At 36.7% G+C, this 12867-nt stretch overlaps 1 non-coding gene across 1 annotated transcript; it reads left to right on the top strand.

Moving 5' to 3' along the window:
- The first annotated feature begins 12292 nt into the window (after nucleotides 1-12292).
- LOC114105254 (U2 spliceosomal RNA) lies at nucleotides 12293-12483 on the top strand. The gene has a single exon (XR_003584975.2). It is a non-coding gene; the product is annotated as a U2 spliceosomal RNA (small nuclear RNA).
- Nucleotides 12484-12867: the final 384 nt, after the last annotated feature.

The raw sequence follows: 12867 nt of genomic DNA, 5'->3' as shown, positions 1-12867 counted from the left end.
AAGGGCAAAATAGTTTTAAGTCAGCATCATTACAACCCTGATCAAATATGCCAAGTGACCTTCCCTTCCACGGGTAATTATCTGATCGACTTCTCTCAATTCCACCACCACTTACTTCTGCACCACACACACTCGCTCTTGTTCTTCTCCATTAGGCAGGACAACTGACCAGCTTTCCATCTAAAGATAGTTCATTTTATGCCTTTTGGCTAGCATTGTCATTTAGGGAGCAGAAAGAACCATGAGCATCCCACATTCCCATGACTTCTACCGGTTTTCCACTGGGCACCCTGTGCACGTGCTGAGCAGAGATTAAGCAACACTTTCTGACCACCATGGAGTTCCACTGTTCCTCTATCTGGATAGTTCTGTCCAGACATTCTCTCTGTTCTAGGCTCTCTTTGACTTAGTGACCCACTTTATTTCTTTCTGTCCAGAATTGGCAGTTCCTCTGTGGGGAGGGGATGAATCACTTTGTATTCACAACAATGCAGGCAATCCCCAAACATCAGACACTTTCCACTTGCTCAAAGTCCTTGAACTGGCTTTGAAAAAAAAATGCAACAAAGCAGTTACCCCTGGGTTAACACCTGTAGAGAGGCTGCACAGCCTGAAATATGACTTTTACAAACCACTTCAAAGTCACTGGAGATAACAGGTTTAAAACAGAAAGCCAGATCCTTCTAACCACTCCACTGTATTTCCTTCCAGCCCAGCAATGAGCAATCAATGGAGCAGCAGAATTCCTAACTTCCTCAGCACAACATTGACGTTTTTGTCATGACTAAATTTGATCCTTCTCATTAGTTGGCCAAATGTCGCCATATCTAATAAATCAGGTATAGGCAGGTTGCCTCCTAAGAGAAGAAATTTTCTCTATTTTTTGTAGTACACACAAACAAGCAGTAATTTATACGCTTCAAACAAGTAGCACAAACAATGATAAGCAAATGTTCAATTGAAGCCAAACTTCCCCTACTCTTCATGAAAGGAACTTGGAAACCCACTCTCCAGTGTCAATCAGCTTCAATCGTGCTGCTGTTGAATTTAGCTTCTGTTTTTTCTGAAGTAGCCTCTCCCATTAAGCTAAATGATGCCTTTGGGCACATTATTCCTTTAAAATGTTGTACTGTATTTGAAGAGGAAATAACTTAAATGTGGGGAAAAAAGTAAGTCTATTTTGATGGTTATATAGACAGGGTTAAGTGTTTGTATTTCAATTTACTATTTTTAATCAAAAGTTATTCAATAATTATAGCCTAAAGGGAACCACAGTAAAAATTTTAGCCAGAAATTTACTCAGTGATGGACAATTTTCAAAATATAAATAAACAGTGTTTAGGAATAGGAAAGGAAGAAGAGTGCTATTGTTCAAAGTTGTCAACTCTGCAGAGCAGAACTTTCTCCCCAGGGCTCTCCTCCTCCACCCCTGTCCCCATGTCTCCTTCCCACCTTAGCCAGGATCTCAATGGACTTCTGTTCTCCCCTCCAGTTCTCTTTACTGAAACATGGGGAAAATCTGAAGTTCTTCTCCATTATGGTAAAAATGATTGATAACTTATGTATTATGCTTTTTTGGTTTATTCATTTATTTTACAGACTGGATAATGCTTTCATTTAAAGAAGCTCTAATGGGAATCTTAGTTGCCAGGCCACCAGAGAATGATGGCTTTTGTCAGTAAATGTAGTGGCACTGAGGGAACATCTTACCAACCCAAGTGAGATCGTAATAGCATAGAAGTTTTGAAGCTATTACTGAAAATATATCAATGAACAGTGGATAAAACTAAATGTTTGCCAAATATCTTATTTTAAAAAATAGAATTGTGTTCAATCAGTTTGAGTGGCTTCACAAATGGAATCAATATAGAGTGTAATATTTGACACCACAAGGCTCTCCACCCTGGAGAAGAACACCTGTGCTGCAGTTCTCGCAGTTCTCTATTCACCAACATGCTGATCTACCCAAACCACTTCCATTTTAGGACATTCCAGCCACTGTCACAGCCCTTCCCATGTAGTAATCTCCACTGTGAGACACTGGACAGGACCAGGAGGCAGCTGCCCATTGCAGCACTGCATGCCACACCGTGCCATCACTGAACAGGCCACCAATGCCATCGCAATGCCCATCCTTCCTGCCCAATCTCTGAAAGCAGTTGCTTCCATCTTGGGACACCTCCTCTGCCATCTTGGGTTACCTCTGCTGCTGCCTCCACTAGCTTTACCTTGGGCAGTTTCCATCTTGGGACACTGACTGGGGCCTGGAAGCCCAACATCAAGATACTTACAGGCTTGACGTAAATTTATCAAACATAAAGAATGAATTGGAAAACCAAATACAAGAGAATTATAGGACACCAAATGTACAAAAATACAATAGATCTACACCAAGACACATTATAATGAAAATGCCTAGCATAAAGAATAAGGATAGAATTTTAAAGGCCACAAGAGAGAGAAATCAGATCACATATAGAGTGAGACCAATTTGGATCTCAGCAGATTTTTCAACCCAGACCCTCAAAGCCAGGAGATCATGGAACAACATATACCAAGCTCTGAAAGAAAATGGATGCCAACCAAGAATCTTACAGCAAAATTAAGCTGTAGATTTGCTGATGACATAAAAACCTTCCATGATAAACAAAAGTTAAAAGAATTTATAAAAAGAACATTCTGGGCAAAATATTCCACAAGGAGGAAATGAAAATCTGCAAAGAGAGGAACTACACTAAAGGAAAGGCCAATCAAAGGAGAAAGCAAGTCAAGTTAAAAACCAAAATTAAACCAAAATGACTGGGAATAAAAACCATGTCTCAATAATAACCCTGAATGTCAATGGCTTAAATTCATTAATTAAAAGATATAGACTGGCAGATTGGATTTTATAAAATGAACCCAACAATATATTGTCTTCAGGAGACTCATCTCACAGGAAAAGACACAGACAGACAGAAGGTGAAAGGATGGTAAAAAACATATCATTCACACGGACCACTTAAAAAAGCAGGGGTTTTTATCTTCATATCAGATAAAGAGGACTTCAAACCAAAGTTAGTGAAAATGGATAAAGAAAGTCATTTTATACTACTTAAGAGAATAATACATCAACAAGATGTAAGAATCATAAATATCTATGTCCTGAACAATGGAGCATCTATGTATATGTAACAAGCCCTTCTCAATTTCAAGAATCAAATAGACCATAACACAATAATACTGGGTGACTTTAGCACACCTCTATCACCACTGGATAGATCTTCCAAACAAAAACTAAATTATAGAACTTGTAAAACAATCAACAATTTAGACTTAACAGACATCTATAGAATATTCCATCCATCAACAAGCGAATACATATTTTTCTCAGCAATACATGGATCCTTCTCCAAAATAGACCATATGTTATGCCACAAAGCAAGTTTAGCAAATACAAAAAAAATAGAGATACTATGCCCTGCATTCTATCTTACCATAGTGAAATTAGAAATTTTAAAAAATGATAAAATAAAAATTAGAAGCTACTCCAACACCTGGATACTAAATTATATGCTATTGAATGGTACTATATGCTATAGATAACAGAAGACATCAGGGAAGAGATAAATAAATTCTTAGAGGTAAATGAGAACTCCAATACAAACTATCAAAATCTCTGGGACACAATGAAGGCAGTACTAAGAGGAAGTTTCATTGCATTAAGCTTTCACAATAAAAGAAGAGAAAGCCAACAAATAAACGATCTGACATTACATCTCAAAGCCCTAGAAAAAGAGGAAAAAATCCAATGTCAAAAGAAACAGAAGATAGGAAATAATTGAAATTAGGGCTGAAATCAATGAAATTGAAACAAAAGAAACAATTCAAAAAATTGACTAAACAAAAATTGGTTCTTTAAAAAAATAAATAAAATTGACAAACACTTAGCCACTCTAACGAAAAGAAGGAGGGAGAAAACTTATATTACTAAAATTCTTGAAGAAAAAGGAAATATCATGACAGACACTATTGAAATACAGAAGATAATTAGAAACTATTTTGAAAATTTATACTCCAGTAAAATAGAAAACCTCAAAGACACCAACAAATTTCTAGAGGCATACGATCAAACCAAACTGAACCAGGAGGACATACACAACTTAAAAAGATAAATTTCAACCAAGGAAATAGAAGATGCAATCAAAAGTCTACCAACCAAGAAAAGCCCAAGACCAGATGGATTCTCAGCCAAGTTCTACAAGACCTACAAAGAAGAATTAATTCCAATACTCCTCAAATTATTCCACGAAATAGAAAAGGAGAGAACCCTTCCAAACTCATTCTACAAGGCTATTTTCACTGTGATGCCAAAACAAGACAGAGACACATAAAAGAAAGAAAATTTCAGACCAATATACCTGATGAACATAGAAGCAAAAATTCTCAATTAAATTTTGGCAAATTGAATACAAAAATATATTAAGAAAAATAGTGCACCATGATCAAGTGGGGTTAATTCTAGGGATGCAAGTTTGGTTTAACATATGGAAATCAAGAAACATAATCCATCATATCAATAGACTTAAAGAGAAGAATTGTGATTATATCAATTGATGCAAAGTAAGTATTTGACAAAATACAGCATGTTCAAAACACTACAAAAAATAGGAATAGTAGGAACATCCCTCAACATTGTAAAAGCTATCTATGCTAAACCCAAGGCCAACATCATCCTAAATGGAGAAAAATTGGAAGCATTCCCTCTGAAAACAGCAAAACAGGGATGCCCTCTTTCACCACTTCTATTCAACATAGTCCTTGAAACTCTAGCCAGAGCAATTAAACGGGAGAAAGAAATTAAAAGAATACAAATAGAAAAAGAAAAAGTCAAACTATCATTATTTGCTGACAACATGATTCCATACTTAGAGGATCCAAAAAAACTCCACTAGAAAACTTCTAGAACTAATAAATGAATTCAGCAAAATATCAGGATATAAAATCAATACCCATAAATCAAATGCATTTCTATACATCAGTGATGAATCCTGTGAAAGAGAAATTCAGAAAACTACCCCATTCACAATAGCCTCAAAAAATAAATATTGGGGAATCAATCTAACAAGAGAGGTGAAAGACCTCAACAATGAAAACTACAGAACACTAAAGAAATTGAAGAAGACCTTAGAAGATGTAAAGGTCTCCCATGTTCTTGGATAGGCAGAATCACTATTGTCAAAGTGGCCATACTACCAAAAGTACTGTTCTGATTCAATGCAATTCCAATTAAAATCCCATCATCATTCCTTATAAAAATAGAAAAAAAATCATAAAATTCATTTGGAAAAATAAGAGACCCAGAATAGTCAAAGCAATCATTAGCAAGAAGAGTGAAGCAGGTAGCATCACTATACCAGACCTTAAAAACTATAGTACAGAGGTATAGTAACAAAAATGGCATGGTATTGGCACCAAAATAGACATATAGACCAATGGTACAGAATAGAAGACACAAAGACAACCCACATTAATATGGTTATCTCATTCTCGACAAAGGTGCCCAATATATACATAGGAGAAAAGATAGCCTCTTCAACAAATGGTGCTGGAAAAACTGGAAATCCATGTGCAGCAAAATGAAACTAGAGTTCCAGAGGCAGAACCCACTCACCCACCCCCCCACACACCCTGGTGGCCCAGGGTTCTGGAGGCAGAGCCTGCAGAGAGCCACCCCGCACTTGGGTTCCTTATTCACCAAAGTGTGGCTCCACAGCCCGACTTTAGGAAACATACAGGCTTGAGGCTGCCACCACCATGAAACTGGGATATCGCCACTTCTATCTAGAGACAATAAAAAGGGCCTGATAAGACATCACCAAGGTCCCTGTGGCCTGGCTGCACTAGAGTTTTCTCTACTAGGGGTGCTAACAGTTATCCTGTTGCTGAAGAAACTGGGAATCTTGGATGCGGTTGCCTATCTCTTGTTTCTCCTACTAATAGCCAACTTCTTATGTTTATCCTCTCACTAGTCATATAATCTAATACCTCTATAATCTCACATCCTACCTCATAAACATTTCATCCAGCCCTCCAGTCCCCCCTTTCTGTATCTGTAAACCATTATCCAAACCTATTTACTATACAGTTGAAGATAAATGAACTCATCATTTTTGTTTAATAGAAGCTAACTGATATATGGCTGCACGTTGGGTCCATTGAGTGCTATAATATTGATCTCTCTCTTAAAAATGAGGTATTGGTAACCTGTAGGCACACTATAAGACAATAGGGCAGAAGCTGTAATACCTCAGATCTACACGGCAAGAGAGGAAGACACATAGACATCAAGAAAAAACAAGGAAGGAAAGTGCCCCAAACAAACCAAGACACTACAACAATAGAATCCATAGATAATGCAGTAGATGAAATGTCAGAGAAGGAGTTCAGAGTATACATAACTAAAATGATTTGGGAATTACAGAATGACCTAAGTGAGAAGATACAGGCAAAAATCAATCACTCCAACAAAGGAATAAGAGAGCAAATACAAGTTGCAAGAGATTACTTCAAGAAAGAGAAACAAACTGAGAAAAAAACAAACAGAAATCCTCGAAATTCTGCCCAGTATTAGTGAAATGAAAGAAACAATAAGCCAATTAAAAAACTCAATGGAGAAAATCATCAACAGACTAGACCACTTGGAAGACAGAACCTCAGACAATGAAGACAAAATATACAATCTTGAAAATAAAGTTGACCTCACAGTGAAGATGGTCACATCCAACAACTATAGGATACCATCAAATGACCAAATTTAAGATTTATTGGGGTATACAAAGGTTCAAAGATTCAAACCAAAGGAATGCACAATCTCTTCAATGAAATAATATCAGACAATTTCCCAAGCATGAAGAATGTATTGGAAAACCAAATACAAGAGGCCTATAGGATACCAAATGTACAAAATTACAACAGATCTTCATTATGTACATTATAATGAAAATGCCTAGCGTACAGAATAAGGATTTTAAAGGCTATAAGAGAGAAAAATCAGATTACTTATAAGGGAAGACCAATTTGGATCTCAGCAGATTTTTTTAACCCAGACTCTCAAAGCTAGAACAACATATCCTGGAACAACATATACCAAACTCTAAAAGATAATGGATGCCAACCAAGAATTTTATATCCAGCAAAGTTAAGCTTCAAATTTGACGATAAAATAAAAACCTTCCATAATAAACAAAAGCTAAAAGAATTTATGGTAAGAAAGCCTGCACTACAGAACCTTCTTGGCAAAATATTACACAAGGAGGAAATGAAAAACAACAATGATAATCTGCAAAGGGAAGAACTACAATAAAAGAAAAGCCAACCAAAGGAGAAACCAAGTCAAGCTAAATACCAAAGTGACCAGTAATACAAACCATATCTCAATAATAACCTAAATGTTAATGGCTTAAACTCACCAATTAAAAGTCATAGGCTGGTAGATTAGATTTTTTAAAAAGAAAGAAAGAAAGACCCAGCAAAATGAAACTAAACCCTTATCTCTCACCATGTACCAAATTCAACTCAAAGAGGATCAAGGACCTAGAAATTAGACCAGAGACACAGCAACTAATAGAAGAAAAATTAGGCCCAAATCTTCATCATGTCAAATTAGTCCCCAACTTCCTTAACAAGACTCCTAAAGCATAAGAAATAAAATCCAGAATCAAGAAATGGGATGGACTCAAACTAAGAAACTTCTTCTCAGCAAAAGAAACAATCAATGAGGTGAAGAGAGAGCCTACATTTTGGAAGAAAATTTTTGCCACATGCATGTCAGATAGAGCACTAAACTCCAGGATATATAAAGATCTCAAAAAACTTAACACCAAACAAACAAACAACCCAATCAATAAATAGGCTAAGGAGCTCAACAGACACTTCTAAGAAGAAGATATAAAATTGATCAACAAATATATGAAAAAATGTACATAATTGCTAGCAATTAGAGAAATGCAAATCAAAACTAATATTTCATCTCACTTTAGTCAGAATGGCAGTTATCAAGAATACAAACAACAATAATTGTTGGCGAGGATGTGGGGGAAAGGGCACACTCTTACCTTGCTGGTGGAACTGGAAATTTGTGCAAGCAATCTGGAAATCAGTATGGGGATTCCTTAGAATACTTGCAATGGAACTACCAGTTGACCCAGCTATCCCACCCCTTGTCTATACCCTAAAGGCTTAAAAACAGAATATTACAGTAATGCAGCCACTTCAGTGTTTATAGCAACACAATTGGAAATGTGGAACCAACCTAGTTGCCCTTCAATAAATGAATGGATAAAGAAAATGGTACCTATACACAATGGAATATTACTCAGCATTAAAAGAAAATAAAATTATGACATTTGCAGGTAAATGGATGGAGCTGGAGAATATCATGCTAAGTGAAATAAGTCAATCTCAAAAAAAACAGGGACAGAACATTTTGTCTGATAAGTGGATGCTAATCCATATGGGGGTGGATTGGATAAGTAGAGGAACTTTGGATAAGGCAAAGGAGAGTGAGGAGAGGAGAGGGGGTAGGAAAGACGGTAGAATGAGATGGACATCATTACCCTAGGTACATGTATGATTGCACGAATGGTGTGACTCTACTTCATGCACAACCAGAGAAGTAAAAAAGTCTGCTCCATTTGCATACAATGAATCAAAGAGCTTTCTACTGTCATGTATAACTGATTAGAACTAATAAATAAATTTAAAAAACAGAGCATAATATTTGGGAAGTTGGGAAAATGAACAAGAATTAACATTCAGAAGATCACATGCAGTTTTACATAAGGCAAAACAGGAGGAGAAGAACCCTGAGGTTCTTGAAGGATCTGGTAACTCAAAGCCTTTGCTCTCAGGTGCTCCAGACATTTGAGAAGGAAGCAAGCTGGGGAAGGTTAGATGACTAGAAGGTTACTGGTAACCTTTTGTGAAGATAATTCCAGAAGATCTTATTCTCATAATAAAGAATAAAGGTCTCAAGGTTTTGGAAATTGGACCATGCTACCTGTCATCTCTCACCACTACCCCAGCTCCAGTCCTGGGTTTTTGTCCTTGAACCTCACAATTTGAAACACTCTTAACACTCTCCATACCTCCTCTAGTTAACACTTGCTAATCCTTCAGATTAGCAATGGATACATCTTCTGAGACACCACTCTGATACCACTGACTAGAAAAGCTTCCCTGCTCTCACAAACCCTCTACTTTGCCTCAAAACCCACTGTCCCTAGTTTGCAATTATGTGTTCATATGGCACTTGGCAAATGTTTGTCTCCCCCAGTGTTCTGTACACACCCCAAAGGCAGACCTATATCTATTCACCTACCTTTGTGTCCCCTGGTGCCAAGCACAATGTTCGGCACATAATATGCACTCAATAAACGTTAAGTGATTATGTGAAAGAGTGAATCAATATCCTCATCAACACAGTTCAGAAGACTCAACAAGATGTTCAACTTTGAGGAAATGACCTCATCTCTCTCAACTTCAGTTTCCTTATCTCTAATATGGCATTAATTCTAGCACTTATTTCTGAATTTGTTTTAGCAGTTAAATGAAACAATGTATGCAATTGCTAAACACAAATTTAGCACACAGAACACCTAGTCAATGGTTATTATTATTATTAAACCCAGATGTACTCGACCACCAAGCCACATGCCCAGTTATTTTTTTATTTTATTTTTTTATTTTGAGACAGGATCTTGTTAAGTTGCTTAGGGCCTCATTAAATTGCTGAGGCTGTCTTTTAACTTGTGATCCTCCAGCCTCAATGCTTATTGTTAATGTTATTACTTACATTTTTGCACCAGCTTTCTAATCTAAAAACTGATGTCTTTGAAGATTCCTTCTGGCTTTAAACATGCCATAACTTCTACCTAATCCTAGAAGAAAAGTTCATTGTTCTCAGGATTTGTCAACCTGGCAAATTTAACTATCAATACATTAACCTTTTTTTTCAGTCAAAAATTCTACAAGAACCAGCCATGATTCATCAACTTGCAATAATATGCATGAATTTAAGGCATAACAATAATTATTTTATAAACTTGAATTTAATGTATCAAAATCTTCATTTTTCTCACAAGTTTCTGGGAAGTGGGAAGAAAGGATAATTTGGAATTATAAAGTTCCTTTTTATCTGCAGTCCTAAAGAGAGGTATGGTTTTTTTCCTTTTGTTAATCTAACAACAGGGTAGATATATTGTGAAAGCCAAAATATTAAACAGAGACTTTGCTGCAATTTACTCACTTCATTATGTATTTTTCTGGATTTCAATGCATGTGAAGGAAGTAATATTAATAACCTAGTAATTGAGAAAACTATGTGAAACCTTTTACCTGAAATGAAAACTGTTATCTTTGGTGATCTCATAACATGTAATGGAGAGTTTTAAGTCCATTTTATGCATGATAAAGTTGAGGCATGATAAAGTTGAAGGAAGATAATTACTTAAAAATCTCCAGTTGCTAACCTGGCCCCAAACCAATGCCAAGGAAGCTCAAAGGTTTAGGCCTCGGATCACTTTGCTTTGCTTATCTGCCAAGTCCTATAAGTGTGAGCTATACTTTGTGTTTGTTTCCCATAAATACATCCTTATTGATAATGTCAATAAAGTAAATTTCATCACCCACTTGGAATGGCTCCGTCTTTGTGCCGGCAGTGTTTTGCCTTCCAGAAGAACAGAACAATGCACCATAGTTTCCAAGTGCCTTTCATTTGTCACTGGGACCTTAGCTATTTGGATCACACTTCTTCCTTCCCAGACCTTAGCAAATAAAACATTTTTGTTCAAGTAATTGTCTCTGTAAGGCAAGCAATTGCAATGGGAAGCACCTCCTACCAAATGTTATGTTTTCAGTGTTTAATTTTAGATTGACCCATGCTGTCTAAAAATGTTTCAATGACATCTGAAGCTAAAGGCAGACAAGATGTCAAGGAAAAAAATTGTATTAAAACTAACAATGTTTGTATAAAACTTTGTAGTTTGCCAACTTTCAATACCAGAAAGTTATTGGACTTTATGAAATTTGGTGAGACAGATATGAGGGCAGATCTCATTATTTCCATTTTATAGTTGAGGGAAATGAGTCCCACCAAGATTTTTTACTTAAAATTCTATGCTATAGTTAATACCATAAATCTCCTGAATACTTCTATTATTACTTTTACCATCCGAAATCAAATGGGCATTTGCCTGAACTCCCATTCATATAAGCAATTAGACAAATCAGAATTGGAATGACCTACCAAAATTTGCTTAAAATAGATTTAATTATTATTTTCCAGACATGATTTGGACAAGTTATTTTAAACACAATTGTACTACAGCAAAACTCCACAGGGACAATGAACACTCCATAGGCTTCTAACTGAGAAAGTTAATTCAGAATAGACCCTGTTACAGTGTCAAAATGAAACAATGGCTGGGCAAGTTCCATTACTGTTCCACAAACAAAACTGAGGAAATGGGAGAAGAAAGAAGAAAAGTAAAGCATATTTATATACTGGAAAGCCAGAGCTCTGACAGGAAATTCCAAGTGAAAGGTCCCACCAGTGCCATAGAACTTGACCCTGAAGTCAGGGAGCTTTTGCATGACCATCTCCAAACAGACATGTGGCTGCCATGTTTATAGACCCCAGAACCTGAAAGAGCAAGAGCCTCACTCAGCTTTCCCACATTCTTCCCACACCCTGAAACCTGGCCTTTCCATCAGCAGGGCAGCCTACCTCCTTTTCCCACAGCCTTGTGGACTGCCTCTTTGCCTTCGCACTTTTGTAGCCCTTACACAAGCCATCTGCTGATCCCTGCCTTACTGGGGTTCAAATAAGTGTTTGTGCCTATTGACTAGAGACATGCTATGTGCCTGACATATAGCAGATGATCCCAAACTTAACTACATGAGAATCACTTGGGATGCTTATTTACAGCACAGGTTTCTAGATCTTACCTCTGGAGATTCTGACGTACTAGGTTTGTGATGGAGCTCAAGATCTGGAATCTAATCAAACACTCCAGGTGATCTTGAGATGGAGAATGCAAGCTCATTTTCCCTTCTAGTACTGGAGAGTGAATTCAGGGTCTGTGCATGCTAGGCAAGTGCTCTACCACTAAGCCACATCTCTATTATATTTTGAAAAACACTATGGTGATTGCTAAATAATTAAAAGAATTAAAGAACCATAGTATCATGAATGGATATCAATTGTCTTACACTAAAAGTCACAAGACACTTGTTAAAAATACTAATTCCCATTACTTCTGGGCCTTTGGGCTAAAATCAAGTGTAGTAACTGTTCTTATCAGTTTAATATCTGATATGTCCTCTATCTGAGGACAATATATTAAACTGATTTTTGGAGCAGGAAAATGAAATAGGAGCTTGCTCTGTCTGCTCCATGCATCGACCTGGTATTGAAGTACCTCCAGGAATGGTGCAACCCATCATGGGAATTAAAAACAAATACTAATTCCTAGACCTACCCCAGATCTCAGAATCAATCTGAAGGAAAGGCACTGGGGATATAAATTATTAAACAAATGTCCCAAAGAGGTTTCTGATGTAGTCTTTTGGGGACCACTACCTTAGTTTATTGTCTCTGTAGTCTTTACAATACTCATTTCCTGTTCATTGAAGCAGTAACTTGATGTGGCTACATCAAGTAGGTACCAAAGATCCTATTGTCTCCATAAAACTGCTCCATTTTTATAATACCATTTTAGAGAAAATTTGATCTCTCAGCCATATGTCAAAAGGTACTTCTGGAAAACAACCTATAACTATTGATGTGGATGGTTTTTAATATAATCAGGCAGTTCTTCAAACTAT

Source organism: Marmota flaviventris, chromosome 5 (genome assembly GCF_047511675.1).
Source record: "Marmota flaviventris isolate mMarFla1 chromosome 5, mMarFla1.hap1, whole genome shotgun sequence".
Lineage (NCBI taxonomy): Eukaryota > Metazoa > Chordata > Mammalia > Rodentia > Sciuridae > Marmota > Marmota flaviventris.
Note: the sequence above shows the minus strand (reverse complement) of the source record. Positions and strands in the feature narration are given on the sequence as shown.